Source organism: Oxyura jamaicensis, chromosome 2 (assembly GCF_011077185.1).
Source record: "Oxyura jamaicensis isolate SHBP4307 breed ruddy duck chromosome 2, BPBGC_Ojam_1.0, whole genome shotgun sequence".
Taxonomy (NCBI): domain Eukaryota; kingdom Metazoa; phylum Chordata; class Aves; order Anseriformes; family Anatidae; genus Oxyura; species Oxyura jamaicensis.
The window spans coordinates 40,355,049-40,371,886 of record NC_048894.1 but is presented as its reverse complement, the minus strand read 5'-3'; the positions used below and the strand labels follow the sequence as shown (position 1 = coordinate 40,371,886).

Below are 16,838 nucleotides of genomic sequence, written 5' to 3'. Positions count from 1 at the left end.
CCACATTAGAATAGTATGTTAGTTTTCTCTTTAATGGCACAAATAGTAGAATTTGCAAAAAGAGTAGAAAAATAAGTGTGGATTTGAAACAATTACTTTTAAAGTACAGTTTTTATTTTAAAAGTAAATGGATTTCTCTTTGTCCTTTTTTAAGTCAAGGAAAATTGTGACAGTAATATTTATAATGTAAATACAATCTACTGTAATGGAACTTGAAGGCCTACTAGCCAAAATAGCTTTTAATCTTGTTAATTCTTCTTTAATGCAGAGCTTTGTAACTGAAATGCTGGAAAAAGAGGACTACAGGCATTAGTATCTGTGGATTCACCAGTTGCTGGAGAGGATAATAGGTTCTGGACAGCTTATTTGTAGCATTTCCACATCTTTGCCAGTAAAGCAGCTGTGAATTTTCAGTTGTTTAGGATGGTCGTGGGCAACAGGTAACCATAGCAGTGGTGATTGTCTCTACCTCATCATTCCACTTCTGAACAGCAAGGTCAGCCTACATGGTTGAAGGTTAAGTCTTCTTTAGACCCCCAGAGAAGACTGGCTTGCAAATCATTGAATTCTATGATTACTATTACAGACGGTCATCAAAAGCATGGCTTAGGAAAGAGGCTTGTGCTTTGCATTCAGCCCTTTCTTGGGGAGATGGGCAGGCTTGCAGTGGAAGCTCTGAAGTGGTGCTGTCCATGCTGGTGGGGTACCAGAGCACAGACCGCATGTTCCTCTTGCAGCTGGCAATTATGTGTAGGCATCTGCAGTTGCAGCTGGGGTTGTATTCAGGCTTTTTTTTGGCAATCATGGTTAATTTTTAATCTGTACGTATGCCTTATATGAAGCTTTTTTATGTGTTGTCTGCCTTCCAGCTATGATCTTGTCTTTGCTGTCCAATCTAAACATGAGCTTTCTTTTAGCCTGTTATCCTGCAGATAGCATATACCAGCATGATAGTTATGATTAGCATTGTACTAGCCGTAAACATTCTCAGGATGCATCTGTATGTTGCAGAGAGCTTGGGCTGTGCAAACAGGCGTATCTACAGCCTTCCCATACCCGCAGAGCCTGAGTCACAGTAAGGAAGCACCAAACAATTCAGACCGTCGTGTGTTTCAGAAATGAAAGCGCCTGTCACGGTTCAGACTTTGGCATGCTGCAAGCCATGGCTTTTCACTCTACAAAGTGCATGGCACAACTTGCTAACTGGTGCGAGTGCTGGAACTGTGAAATCAAATGGCCTTGAGTCAAGAGTGGTGGGCAGGAAGGATTAAATTGCTTTGCTCTGCCAGCAGATTTTGCATCATGAGAAGGGAGGTCAGTGAGATTTTCCCTGTTTTTTTTTTTTGTTTTGTTTTGTTTTGTTTTGTTTGTTTGTTTGTTTGTTTGTTTTTGTTTTGTTTTGTTACTGTTGTGTATTTTAATTCTTTGTGTGAGCTGCTAAGTAGAACTGAAAGCTGAAGTTAATGGGGTGGCTTTGGGAATGAATTTATCTCCTGGTCAGGATTCTTGGTCCCCCACCCATTTCTTTTTCCTTCCTCAGCTCTTATGGAGTGAGAACTCAGTGGCCTTTCCAGACACAGTTGGCTTTCTGTGATCTTTTGTGGAAAAGGAAATTGTAGCTGCTTTGCTCAGTCAGTCTCCTTGTGGAGCTCTGAGCATCAGAGCATCTTGCAGGGGCTACAGAAGTAAACTGAAGCAAAGTCTGGGGCAATGGTGAAGACTAGAAAGCTGAAAAGATTTGGATCTTTTGGTAACTTTAAAGATTATTTCCCCTAGTTGTGTCTCTCCAGTTGTGGTCTGTGAAGGATTTCAGGTGCATAGAAATAATTTGAAATAGGATGAATAGTATTTTGTTGGATAATGATGTGTGTATAAGAGGAGAGGAATGCCCTCATCCCTACACATGATACCTGCTCAAAGGCAGGCAGAATATAATTTATATCTAAATTTTGTGAAGTGCACCTGGATGCCTTTTGTCCTACTGTGTACTGGATAAGTGCTTAATCATTTGGAAAGAACTTGTTTTAACTATTTGGATGTATTCGTTATAGAGATCAAAACCTCTGCTTTGGTGAATGGTAAGATGTTGCCCTAGCTTCAGCTTTGCAATATCTTCTAACCATTGTGCGGCAGAAACAGAATGACTGAAGCAAGAAAGAACCCTTTTATGCATATAGCTCCATGAAGTCAAGAATTTTCTAAGTCTGGTAAAGGAGGAAATCTTTATTTATATCAATTCTGCTATCCAATCAGTTTGGCAGTATTAATTTTCTGTGGTTTGTCTGCAGTTGGTGGTGAGTATTCTCTAAGATTCATGAACAGCATCAGTGGCGAAGTACGTTGTTAAAACAGTTTCTGTAGGTTTTTAGTGTTAGTTTTAGTATTTGTAAAACTGATTCATAAGGAGCTGTTCTGAGAAAGATAGAGCTTGCAAAGAGATTTATGTTGTTGTTTTTTTTTGTGTGTCTGAATTGAGATGATAATGTTAAATACCTCGTTGAAATTACAGAGCCTTTTGTTGCTGAGCGCGGACAGTAGGCTGCTTAGTTTAGCTCAGTGGTAGCGATGTGCTCTTGAGGCGGTCTAGCAGAAACACTGAGAGTGCATCCAAAGTTAATGCAGTTGGTGACAGGCAACAAGTACATTTTTTACTGTAAAGAGACATATGCTTGGAAATATGACACACTTGAATACTGCAGTGAAAATGTCTTTTTTTGTTGTTGTTGAGATCTTCTCCACCTAAGCAAGGAGGTCATTAAGCATGAACGCAGTGCAGTTAGCAGGAGATGCTATAGTTTTTTCTTCGATGGAGAGAGCCCACGTGAAGCTCTTTGCCATGGTGTCAGAGGCAGGTAGGGCAGGAGGCCTGACAAGTCTTCTGCAGGGCCTGCTGAGTGCCTGGGGCCTCGTTTACCTAGCGTGGTTTTGGGCACGATGTGGTGGAGGTTATCTCTGACTGGCAATATGCTAGGTCATCTGAAGATGGAAAGAAGCTTGCTGCTACTTGATGGAGAACAATAGCGCGCACTTCTTTCTCTAGAAGTGGCCCTCTTCACCAAATTTCTACTGGGACCATCAAGCTGGGCAGGCAGTTGGTCTTGTGAGAACATGCAATAGGAGGTGCTCATGGCTTCATTATAGATTGCTCTGTTATCAGCTACTAGACCAGATAAAGTAAACTTCAGCCAACTGTTTCTTTTCTTTTCTTTTCTTTTCTTTTAAAGTCATAAAACCTGCCAAAGTCAGCTTTCATTCTTCTTTTATGAGTACGTAGGATGAGTTAAACATGCTTCAAAGCAGTCCATGCTGTGTTTCTAGCATAGACATACTTCGCTTCAAAAGCTGGGGATCTTGTCACAAGTCCAGAATGATTTCTAGTCTTCTTCAGACTTCCCTCTGAACCTGCTTGGTGGTTCAGACAGGCCGCCCTGTAAGATATTCCTTTCCATGCCCCCAAAGTCACATGCCGATCTCGTAAGCTTTGTGCTGTGGACCGCTGTAGTATTGGGACAGGTGAATAACAAAGAATCAGAGACATAAGATGTCCTCAGCTGCACTCTGGCTAGCTTCAATGGATATTTTGCGTGAGAAAGGTAAGAAGGATTTGGCTCATGCTGTAATAAATCCTGTTCAATCCTATTGAAATCCTGCGTAGCATCCAGTGATACAATACCTACTGGTCCTGTCCCTTGATTCCTGTAATGTATGCAAAACCTGTCTAAAGTTATCACTAGTGGTGACCCAAAGCCAGATTGGTAAGTGTGAAGTAATCTGATGCATGTTTTACCAGCTGATTATGACAAAGAGCTGCAGAAAATTAAACCTATGAGTTCTGATATATTTAACCAAGAAATGAAATGACCTTATAGTTATTCTCCTTCCCTTGTAGGCACATGTGTGCAGATGCTCAGCTGTGGTAAATCAGACATTGTAAATGTCAGCTCTGATGAGATGATTCTTAAAAATGTGATCTCGTGCTGTTTCACAAAATGGATGTTTAATGAATTTCTGTACTTCAGGAATGTCTCTTTTCATGTTTACTCATTCTTTTTCTGACACAGGCCCATGTTAGGTCTCTTATAAAATACTCGGTGAACATGCTCTAAATTAAGAAAAGAGGTGATTCTACTATTCACTTAAGCTTTTCTTGCCGTAGATCTACAGATTCACAGCCATTCTTAGAGGACTGTGTTATTAACTCCTCTCTCCCCTGCAGAATAGTATTTTCATTGTAGAGCTGAGAATTCATATCTTCAACCATGGCACTGATGCCATGCTTTGAGGCCAAGCTTTGCATTCATTCTTGACAAAGAAGAAGATCCCTTCTTGTTTTCCCTCCCTCTGTAAAACCCTAAATGCATTGATTGATGGCCCGCGAGGTGTACACAGTGCTAGAGGCCGAGACACTTTGCCTGCAACTCACTGTGATTTTCTCTGCTTTTCAACAACTACCAGTAATCGTTGTCATTTTATTAAGACTTGCCTTTTTGTTTTCTGCTTTATGCTGTGTATTGTACTAATTTAGAAAATGAAATCAAATAAAGTGTGATTCTGTCCTTGTATATATTAGTGGCAAAAATTCCCGTTTACTTCAGAGTTACCAGAATCCAGTTCCCAGTAATAATGCTTCCACACCTGTAAGTAGCCCTCGCTGGTTGTCAAAGACTGAACAAGTCACCAAAAAATGAAGGGTTACTTACATTGTTACTTTTGCAGGCCCCCAAATCCATCAGTTGTTCTGAGTCATGCTGGAACTTTTTCAGAGGAGTGTTACAGCTTACTTATTTTTGAGGTTTTGTGATATACATTGGTAAGCTGTTAGCAAATGTGTCTTTTCGAATGGATTAGCTGAAGCAGATGTTTAATAAAATGGTGGGATGTTTTCATTCTTCCACAACTGGCGCTGACTTTACCTGTTTTGGGATGGAGCAGAACCTGGCTTATTTAAAAACAAACAAACAACAAAACTTCCAGCTTTGAATGGGCACATTGAAATGCAAATCCATCTTAAAAGAAAAAATATCCAGTGTTAAGTAAAAGTAATAGCAATACAAATACTGAACAGCCTACAAAGCGTACCTAACCAGCCTGCAGTACAGGTGGTGAATTAGCTAAATTGGTTGTTTGTATTGTTATTTCCAGAGTATTTGAAATGTTTGTTCAGAAACAGTGGCTAGCTAAGATAATAAATAAATAACTTACAAGTTGCTGAGTTGCTGTGAATGGTTAACTATAAAAAAAAAAAAAACAAAAAAAAAAAAAAAAAAAAAAAAACACGGAAATTCATTTCAGTTATATAAAAAGACACCCATAGCTTTGTGCTGATTAAAGTGAAACTGAAATAAAGAAAAGTACTTTTTACTAAACGGATCTTTAATACATGTTTCTTTACTCTTTTTCAGTGAAAGAACAGAAAATGAAGCTCTAGTAAGGTAAGAATTTGTTATTCCACTTTAGTAAAATATTCAAGTCAATTCCACTTATTTTTTATCAAATATGCTAAGCATTTCAGAGTGGATCCTAGATATCGTGTGGGTCAGTATGACAAAACATAAATTAAAAGGAAAGAAGGTAATGTTGCAGAATGAGTCAAGTGACATTTGATGATTTTTTATGGTTACTGAGCCAGTATTTAATCTTTTAATCACAATAAGATACCTGCATAGATTTGGAAACTTATTTTTGCCCGTGGAAAATTTACAGGTAATTATTTTTCTTCAGACTTTATAAATTTCACTCCTCATGAAATTAAAATGTTTGTTTGTAAGGAGAACTTTCTTGCAGTTTGAAAATGAAACATTAGAATATAGGTTGATGAGTAACTTGTAACAGATTTCTGGTTTATGAGTTTATGAATTACACAGGTAATTAAATGGATCTTTAGAGGAGCAAATTTGTCTAGGAGTAAATATTTTCTCCTCTTCCACATTACATGATTCAAGCTGCATTCTGCAAGTTGATGCTGTATGTACCTACTGCTAAGCAAGAGACAGAAAATGTTCTTTTTGTATGTTACCAACTGGAAGGGGTGTTTTAAAAATGGGGTTTTAATCTTTTTATTTCTTTCATCACTAGTGAGGATGCTGACTTTCATGTGCTGCATTATCTGGAAAGCTGTATGCTTAGACTGTGAAGCAGCAATGTCAAATAATTTATAATCAGGTGTGTGACAGCAAGCTGTTGAGCCAGGCAGCTGCAGTAGGAACCTGTCCAGAGCATGACAGAAATATGCAGTTACTTTTCAATCACTGGTTTTCAGATAATTTCCTCAGTTTTTGTAGCCATTCATGGGATACTGAGGAATGGAAGTGTTACTAGTAATTGTTTTCCTTTTTACCCATATTTACCTGAATTGTTTTTTATTGGTTGTTAAAGTAAAGCTTTTGGGGTTATGTGGACTCTGTGCACCTATTTCAAGTCAAACATCTTCCAAACAGAAGTGTGATTAAAAGAAAGGGGTTTTAAACCTGCTGACATCTTAAACCAATAGAACTTGATACATCTGCATGAACTGTGTTCCATATTTCCAAGGGACATCCTTGGAATAGGGAAGAGGGAAGCTAAGAAGAAAACAGTTAAGCTATGCAAAATGTAAACTGTCTGAAGCCACAAGTGAGTAGAAATGTGAAATATTAGTGGAAAAAAACAGAAGCGCTGTGAAAAATCAATGAAGTGTCATATCACATTTTTTGTTGCAGAAGGTTTTAAGATGATGTTATAAATAGCAGACAACCAGCTTTGGATATTCTTGCTGTGTATTAGTACACGGCGTGCATGTGCATGTGCACGTATTTGCAGTTACAAAGGTGTGTGCATACATAATGTATCTGAGAGACAGCAAGATGCTGCTGTTCTGCACCAGGTCCGTGCAAAGGACTGAAAGCCCTTCTGTCACACAGTCAGTTAAGGAACTTCCTAATGTGTTGAGAATCACATGGGTAGTACAGGGATTTACTAAATGCCAGAGGAAATTCTCGTTCTGAGCAGTCTTTGTACACTGATCTCATCAGCGTCCATGATCCAGGGAGGACACAAGTCCTCCTGTCTCCTCACCAGGATTCAGCCATACAAGATCTGGCCAAATGTTGCAAAAACGAATTAAGCTCTCTGTGTTGTTAGTTGATCACCTAGCACAAGAGAGCCTTATGCAGAGCTTCTGTATGCTACAGTAGTATAAACGTCTAAGTAATATGTGTAAGTAATAAAGCATGACAGCAGTAGTGGAAATTTACTCATTTTGTTTCCCGGAGTCACAACTGGAAGTAGTTTAGGGTACATATTGTACGCTCCGGGATTCCTGCCTTGGCAGTGCCTGCAGAAGTACTGGCTCATTCTGTTAACAGAATTTATAAGTGATTTTGATGTAGTAGAAAACCACCTGCCATAGGCCATTGATTTCTTTATGAGTTAACTGCAGTATTTAGGAACTAATGATCTGGTTGGAGGTTGAATTAATCAATTAAGTTAGAAGGGAAACCCTCCAGATTGCAGTGCCATTTCTCCCAAATTTCGAGGTCTTCCAAACGGGTTACTGCTATGAAAGCTGGGAAAACTTATTAAAGATCTTCAGTGCCTTCTTCTCGTACTTGAATTGACTTTTTGCTTTAACTCTGTATAGTCAAAAGCTATCTGTAATACCACCAGGAAAAATAACCCTCAGCAGCTGTGTGCGTTGGATTCAGGAATCTCTGTTTTGATGTGCCAGGCAGGCAAACTATTTATCTCAAGTCAGAGAATTTTGGGGTGTGATGTGGTTAATATCTAAAAATATCTATGTAGGGAGATAGGATAGGGCTCCAACAGACAAAAACACAGCAAGATAAGCAAGTTCACATTGGAAATATGATACCGTAGGTGTAATTAACCATTGGAAATGCTTAGAAAGGAATGTGGTAGATCACTTAGAGTAATTAAATCAAGATTAGATCTCTTTCTGAAATATCTTCTAGTAGAGTTACAAGTTCTTGTGCTTTGTAAAGAAATTGCTGCGTGAGGTATTATGGCCTGTGCCAGGCAGGAAGTCAGACCAGATTACCATAATAGTTCCTTCAGGCCTTCTAAATCCACATATCCATGAACAAAGGCTCTTATGTGGTACAGGCAGCCACAGAATTTCCAAAATCACTGCTGAAGCTGCTCACTCTTGTTTCAGTGGTGACTTGCTGTGATCCATTGAAAGGTTGAAAAGTCTTTGAGCAGATCCATGAAGAAGCTCCGTGGTGGGTACAGTGCTGCTGAGCTGGCAGGTTTTGCATGCTGCATTGATGGGTGATAGTAATTAACCAGTTTCTGCTATGGTTTGAGTAGATCCATAGTCCAAAGGCCCTATTTTTTTTCATAAATTTTGTCATATTTCACTGGCTTCCTTAATAGTTTGCATTTGTATTAAGATCACTGAAAAGTAATAATTTATATATGATGTTTATCGAATCCCTTCTGTGATATAAACTAACATCTTGAATAAATTCAGAATTTTCTTCAGTGATACTGTGAGCATAATGCCATCTTTACTGTGTTCTTCTGTGAGCAAAAATACTGTGAGCAAGGAGAGCTCTGAGTCCTTTTTGATACTTTGGTTAAATCATTAATTTTAACATCCAAGATTAATTGGGAATTACTCTGCAAGATACTGCAAGTGGAAAAATCCGTCAAGTCGGGATCAAAATGATGTCATCCTACTGCACCTATATAGCACAGCATCTATTACAGACTGTAGATGTAACTCCGCAGTAACAGGACAGAAGTAATAACTGAAAGTTATGTTTGCCATATGTGTGTGTAAAAAATAGTTCAGGAGCGTTTTCATGTCAATCTGACTCTTTAAAAACCTGCAAAAAAGCTGTTCTGTAAAACTTTCAGGAACTAGAGCTCTCCAGGGTAGTTCGATGGAGAGCCTGGGCACAGCAGAAGATTTTGTGTCCCAGCACATGTGATGCCAACAGGTGGTGGGCAGCCTGTACCTGACCTGTTCCTGTCCTCGGACTATCCCTGCTGCTCTCCCTTCCTGGAATAACCCTCTCATATGTTTTACATGTGGCTGTAGGACAGGCAGAGCAATGGCATCCCCTATTAACTGTGATGGCAGACGGGGCAGTCTGAGGCAGTGCTGGCACACAGGTGCCTGCGGGATGCACCTGAATTAGGACTGCGCTGGGGTGACGAGTACAAAGACCTGAAGCATCATCTTCCTGTGACTTCTGCTGTCCCTGTTTGGCAGAGATTGACTTTGCAGTTTAAACTTAAATTAGAAAAGTAACCAGACTAAAACAAAAGAAGAGCAAAAACAGGGAAGAGAAATGCCATTGTGCTTGATAATCCAAAGCAAAGGGGATGAGATAAGTAAGTCTCTGTCTCTGCACATGGAGTCTACACCTGCTTTCACAGACTTTCAAGGAAAAGGAAAAGGTTAGGGAGGATGAGAGGCCGGAAAAGGATGAAAAGGTGAATTACCCTTGCTTGTAGGTATGGGATTCACTACTGTGGTGAGGTAGAAAGGAGAGAAAGCTTTGGTTAGTCAGGACTCACATGTGTTTGGCTGATTGCAGTGAAGTAACTGTTGTGATTTTTTAGTATGATGGTTTTTTATGCACAATCTATCTTGAAAATATACACACCTATGGTTTTCACAAATTCCCGATAGCCGTAATACTGGCTGCGGAGAGCATTTCAAAACAAACTTCAGGATGTCTTTATTCATGTGTTTTTGCTACCACAGAGTCACTCTCACTGGCTACCTCAGTTATGAAAAGGAGGAGAGGAGGTTGTGCCATGGGAAGAAAATTGCTGTCCCTGTTAATAAATGTATTTGAGCCATCAAATTGCTGCTGTTTTCTTCTGTGTGAAAGCTCATGGCTAAGTCATTTAATATAAAAGAAAACAGTCTTCCATAACACGGAAGAAATTCCTCTATTGGACAGTGATACATGAGGCTGCAAAATTAATTTGGGGTATCACTGAGAGCTTCCGTGGCATTTCTTTTGGTTCAGGCAATACTGTGAAAGCACTCGAGACAACAAAAAGGAGGAGCTGTGCTGAGGTCTGGGGACTTCTTTTGGATCATTTCCCATGTAATGCTAGCCCAGATTTTTGTATTCACTTTGAAGAATGGTGCTTCCATTAGAATCTCAGTTCTACTGCATTTAAAAGCTATTGAATCTCGTGTCCTGTACTTTGTTTACTTAACAGCCCTTGTACAAGAAGCTACGATTTTGTCTGGGGAGCTGCCTGTTCCCTTCCAGGAAATAAACGTACCCCTTTTATGTTTAATCCCCATGCTGTGTTAGAGCACGGTTCAGTGTAAAGAAGTGCCCTGGTGCTTACGCTGTGTTGGCAGTGTCTGCTCAGATCAGAGTTAAGCGTGCTCTGCTCACTGTTGCGTAACGCCGCAAAAAGTGTCGATTCAGGGAAATTCGCATGCCGTGAGGGAACGAGAGCATCGGGAACGTTCCCTCCTGCTTAATGGAAACGTGGCTTTTGGTGACGAGTGCATTTGAAAAACAGCAGATTGTGCATGTGTGCTCATTGACCGAGTCCAACCTGACCACCACGGTGATGTTAAAATCCCAGGGCACCAGGTCCTGCAGCTCCATACAGCCCTGGGAGGACGGGCCTGGCTCCCATCATGGCAGGCTGGTGCAGCGTACGTGTGGCTGCTCCCAGAAGGGATTTGTGCCTGGACAGGGCTTTCTTTTGATCAACCTTTAGAGGACTGCTTCTGAAAAACTTACAGGCTGGCCAAACAGATAAATTCCCATCAGCAGGAGAGGCAGCCCGCTGTTGGTTTGGATACGTCCGCTTCATTTGGCCATGCGGGTCATCCCACTGACTGCAGCAGGCTCCTAAAACCTGCCTGTGTCGTGGAGGAGAGGGGCAGGTAGGACAGCAGGTACCGTGTCGGAAATTCGGTTTGTCTTTGGCACTATGGAAATAGTCTTCTCTCCTGGACCTGGTGGAAGGGTGGGCTGCTCATCTAATTCTTCTCCCTTTGACATTTTACGCAGTAGTAGCCCCCTATTTTTATTCAAGAGGGATCCTGGTTATTACAGGATATTTCAGGCTATTGTATGCTACTATTAGCATTAGTGAAAGCCTTCTGATGAAAAGTATGTATTACTGTAAAAGTGTGTGAGAAGGTGGCCTGTTCTCTGAAATACCAATTCAGATGTGCAGCTAGTTACAGCCAGATGATTTATAAGGTAAAGTAAAGGTTGAGAAAATCAATGCTGGGCTGAAAATCATTAGTCCTGTTCTCTCTAAGCAGCATGTACCCGCTCTCTGCATTTCTGCCACTTTTAGGGTCAGAGACTCCATAGAAGGCCTGCCTAAAAGCTGCTGCAGATCTAAATGGTGTTGGCTAGATCTGCTTTTAGGTCATTCTCATTCTTTGGAGCAAGCTTTGGTTCTGTAGTTTCAGTTTCCTCATCTGCGGCGTTAATCCAGCGCTCTTCCTTTAATTACATCCTATATACACGTGTCCCTTTGAGTCCTCCAGCCCACCCCCTCTGCAACTTCAGGGTCTCAGTTGTTCACACTGTTGTGTGGGAGACTTAATGTGAATTACTTAATTTTGTCAGTTGAGGTAAACAGACAGTAAAAACATACGCTGCAGCACAAAGTGTTCTCTAATCACTTATTTGACAAGTGCATTTTAATTATTTAGCATATCTTGTAAAACTAATGAAGGCCTAGTAACATGAGACTTAACACACTGCTATTAAATTTTCCCTCAGAGGTGAGAAAAGACTGCTGTATTTTTGGGTGCAAATTGAGAGCCGGCAAACTAATGAGATTCAACTAAGAATACGTAAAAGGGGCCGGAACCTTTTGGTGCTTCTTAATAGTTTCGGTAATAGGTAGTAAATCCAAGAGCATCCCACAGTTAGACAAGATTCTGCCTGTGTTGGCAAACCAGAAGATACCGTCTGATGCCTTGCCAAAACAAAACAGAGTTTTCTTGGCCCAGCTGTAGTTTGACTGAATGTATAACTCAGTAAGAGGAAAAGCCGTAAGTCACAGCCTTGCTGAAGAGGTATCATTCAAAATACTTTTCTGTAGCATGATATATTTCGTGTTTCTGCAAAATAAATATTTAATCAGAGCTAATATTTTTGGTTCCCTCAGGCAGCGAGAGATGTAGAAGTTCTAACTTTTTACCCAAGTAAGTGCAAATGCAGTCTAGCAGGAAGTTCAAAGTAAAATGTATACGTATCCTAGGCTTTCTGAAAGTGAACTGGAGGTGCAGCCAGCCAAAATGGATGGCTAATTCTGTTACTAACGAAGAACAATTTATCTTGAAGTTAAAAAGCACTCCCCCCTCCAAAAAAAAAAAAAAAAAAAAATGGTGGTGGTGGGGGAAGAACCCCAAAAGATAATGAAAACCAAATTGCTAGCAAGCGTGCCCGCTTGATTGATTCAGGTAGTGTGATGACCTAGGTCAATTAAAATGCAAAAATCCCAAACATATGAAAAAAAAAAAAAAATCACAAAATGCAAAAATCACTGCAAAAATCCCAAACATAAATACAGTCTCAAATGCTGTTCTTGCCAGCTACAAAGCGGCCTCCCCATGCCAACCCCATGCCTGAAGTGGAGGGTGCACAGTGGATCTCTTGTGGTATCCTGGGCCCTTTATTCAGAGGCCCCACTCGCAGGATGTGCACAGGGAGTGCTTCTGGTCCGAGCTGTTCCCCAAAGAGCTCTGGGAGCTGGTACAGGCATTGGAGGTGGCTTCCTACAAAAGCTTCAGCTCCCAAGATCTTCTTCAGACAGGAGAATGGGAGATGAGGATGTAGATTTCTTGTTCCTCCTGTTTTTTGTTTTTGTATTTTTTTTACTGGGAATGATTTTGTTTGCAGAGGGAGCAAGGACTGAACAGAGTCCACTGTATTTTTCCTATAAACATGAGCTGCTGACAGGCTCCTTCTGCAATTTTCCCTTCATCTGCGAAAAGGTAGGCTGCAATATACTCAAGAAACAGTACAAGCTCTTCCCCTGTAACATGACGGGCAGGCCTGTATTTGTAATGAATCAGGCTTGAGGCAGTTGTCATGTTTGCATTTAAGGAAACTTTCCAGACACGTCTGTCCATTAATGCTCTCCCTCCCTTCTGATCAGCATCTTTCACTGCCCTTTAGCAAATTAATTTAGAAACCAATCATCCCTTCTTTGATTTAATAAGCACAGGAAAAAAAAAAAAAAAAAAAAAGCAGAAGGAAGGGTAAAATAATATTTCAGGGAGGGAAACTGTACACTCTGAACTTGCACTTGAAGTGCATGTGCACGTTGTAGAAAGTTAGCACATGTCCATGGAGGTCACCCAGAAACCAAGGAGGATGTTCTCTGCCACATCCGACTGTCATCGCTGAAAAGAAGTACCGAATTTTTGCTGACTAAGAGGAGGTCAGGTTAAAACAGTTCTTAGTCCTTTAGTTACAGTAGATGTGTAGGGCTGAGAGAAAATCCTGTTGAGCAGTTGTGACAAGTTTGACACTTCTGGCTTCCTTTATGTTAGCACAGTAACCATACACAGTTAGTCTCACTCCTCACCGGGGCTGATGCAGGGTGCCTTATTTCTCACAGTTCCAGAGTGCGTTTGTAAATTGAAAATGCAGGCAGGGTAATAAAATAATAATTGTAGAGCCACTTTAACATACAGTGACACTACTAGCACATCAGGATTTCCTAATAAGTAGCCTCAGTGCAGATGTTCTTTACCACATAATTTCTTGAGATATGGGAGGTTGTATTTTTCTGGCAAAATTGTAAAATCAACTGATTTTACTGGGATTTATGGGAAGAGCTCCAGCTTAGCTGGCAGAAAAAGGTAAGTGAAAATGGCAGGGAGTGCTGACTTCTCTCAACAACCTCTCCTCAGCTGGAAAATGGCAGGCTGACCCTGGTGGTTCCCATTCTGCATGCTTATACTCTATATTCTACATTTCTGAAAGTTGTTGAAAGGTAGAGCTTTCACATATCGGAGGATGTGAAAGTTAAACAAGAGCCTGATGTGAAATGTGTTAACATTCATAGTTCTGTTTGAATGTTATTATTCCCTGCTTCCTTAAAATAAAATTAAAACAGAACTTGTGCTGATTTGTTATTCTTATGGAATGCTAAAACTTGGTTCTGACCGACATAGCATCTTACTCACTGTGTCAAAGCCTTTGAGAGCCTCTTAACTCTTTCTGTCTTCCTTAGAATGCCAGTAGAGTTTGCTCAGGCTAATTCTTTAATTAAGTGGAAATTACACAAATAGGAGTTATTTTACACTCATGCTTATGTAATGAGATAGAGCTGCACAGCTGACCAGAAAACAGTCCTTTGCTGCTGTTCTCAATTCCAGCAGGTTTTTCGCTTCAAGGGCTTTTTAAACTTCCTCCTAGTTTTTATGCATCATTTTATGTGTTTGAACTGAAATTCTGAGAAGAGAGAGGAAAATGAACCATGGACATGAAGAAATGTGCAAGGACAGATTGTGAGAGAGATTTCCTGTAGGAGAATGGCATGGTGGAGGCAGTGCTGGAGGAGTGGTTTAATCAAAAAGCACCAGTTAGAGCTGCTTGGGATGGTAAACTGTCATATAGGAAAAATTAGATTAACTGAGAAAGAATGCATGTCAGGAGAGAGGAGTTTCATTGGACTGGAAAAGCCTTCCCCAGGGACAGTAAGTGGCATAGTTTTCCAAAGAAAGTGTCCCTATTCTTTTGGAAATGAAAACTCGATTGAATAAGCAGTAGAAAATATAACTCTGAAATCTGCAGTGTTAGAGGCAAGCAGGGTCTGAGCACAAAGCCTGCTTCATTCACCTCTGTCATCTGACTTGGTTGAGACAGCTCCGTGTGTCTAGTTCAGACTTTGAAAATCATAAGGTATGTTTTTTCCCTCCCTCCCTCTTTTCCCTAAATGTTATTATACTGCAGCTTGGCTCTGTCCACATAGGCTGGAGCAGACTGTGTTGTAACTTGCTTCAGCCGCCACTGAATTTAACAGCTTTTGGCTTTGTAAGCAGTGCCTTAGGAGAACTCTTGCTCATCTGTTCCCTGAGCCAAAGGAAAACTCCTCCAGTAGCTTTCCCAGTGTTTTCTTGCTGGAACACATAGTTACCAATTGCGAGGTGAAGATACCTTTAATCATCCTTTGTTTTTGGGTTTTCTGTTTGTCCAGCTGACGTATTTTGAAACATACACTTCGACTGGAATGGTGAAAGAGCCCTTTCACAATGGATTTTTTTCTTTTTCCTGTATTCCGCGCAGTTAAATTCTTCCACTGGTGGGAAAAATGCTTTTCCTTGATGTAAATGTGTGGCAGGTAGCTGAGTACTGACATAGCCATTCAGATTTCCCTGTTAAGTATAATTCTTCAGATATTTTTCATAACAAAAGGATTTATCTGTGGAATCTTGTTCAGGAACTTCTTTATACATGTTTATCTGTCGTTCACTGTTGGTTCTTAGGAAATCAGATCCTATTGGCATTTAGTCTGTAGCTAGAAAAATGTCTGCTGGGAACATCTTAAATAGGATGGCAGTAAACATTTGGATTATATTTTGCAAGTTCGAATCACTTGCAGATATTTGCATATTTATTTATTGAATTTCAACTTCCACCTCAGGTTAGATGAGACATAATTAAATAGTACCTCTGGCAAAGTATTAGTCTAGAGAGCCAAAGACATACTGGGAATTCAGAGAAAGGTTTCTGAAGTTTTAGAAGGAAATGTGAAGGGCTTACGCTTTGATACATCTCCACAAATTTGATATCAATTTGGAATTTATGATTTAGGCTCTCACTCAGATATACATTTTTTTAAATATAGTTAGAAACATCGCAGTCCAAAAAATATTCACTGTAGCATTGGGCAGACACAGGGACTGTACCTTGGTCAGCATCGTTAAGAGAAAGAATGACTGTAATTTAAAGCCAACTAAAAGATATAAAAGATTCCTTTTATTTTTATTTTTTTTCCAGGATCTATGGATCAGTCTCCACATTGTACTTTGTAGTAGTACACATCAAATTCTGATAAATTTGATGTGCTGGAAAGGTGTTAATAGGTTTTCTCCAGCTGTTGAGGCAAGGCCAGAGCAGTCGGGGGAAGTGTAAGACTGGCTGTACCTCCAGCCTGACTGCTAATACATTGCCCAAGCCTCAGGATATTTCCTGGCAAGAAATGTCTAGCAGCTTCAGCTTTCCTGGTGGTTTTGTGATGATTCAAAGGAAGAAAAAAAAAAAAAAAAAAAAAAACTCTGCAACCTCATTTTCATTGATAGCCTAAATCAGCTTCAGGCAGAGGTCTGCTGAGGCCAGTAGGCCAGAGTATAACACTGTGCTGTGCTGGCCTTGCAGAGGTGTGTGGGGGTGTATTCTTTGCCTGATTCGTTTTAGGAAAGTAGTTGCAAAAACTGTGAGAGAAAATTAATGTAATTAATTATAATTAGTATGGTGTTTATAGTGGATACATGTTCCAAAATGTGTAACAACAGTGAGGGAGATTTAATAACTTTCAGGAGCTGTAGATTTACAGGAACAATTAGATGATTTAGGCCAGCCTCAAAAATCTTTAGAAGTTGACCATTTGTGTCTTTTAAAATCCTCCCAGTTACTGACAATTAAATTTGATGCCTAGATGCTTGTTTACGTAAAAGCAATCAGCACACTCTTTCTGTTTGTGTCTCAGTGTGTCATATTTATTAAGCAGCATTGCTGGATTTTAAGTTCTGGAGATGAACCAAAGTGCTATGGGCACAAGGCTTTCCTGCATTTCATTGTTTATCTTTTCGTGCACAAGTGGATATGCACCAAAAGTGAAGCTGGTAAACTCTCCATTTTCAAACCAGAGTT

General features: G+C 40.2%; 1 protein-coding gene across 5 annotated transcripts in view; it reads left to right on the top strand.

Moving 5' to 3' along the window:
- Positions 1–1,130: 1,130 nt before the first annotated feature.
- Positions 1,131–16,838, top strand: part of THRB (thyroid hormone receptor beta) — a 129,538-nt gene continuing 113,830 nt past the window's right edge. For 2 of the 5 annotated variants that reach the window (XM_035317150.1, XM_035317152.1), the window contains exons 1-3: positions 1,139–1,314; positions 3,041–3,174; positions 5,403–5,432. The gene's annotated coding sequence lies outside the window, so the exon portion shown is untranslated. Of the gene's footprint in view, positions 1,315–3,040; positions 3,175–4,733; positions 4,736–5,402; positions 5,433–16,838 lie in introns of all 5 variants that reach the window. The other 3 variants (XM_035317155.1, XM_035317148.1, XM_035317153.1) reach the window with 3 other exon arrangements.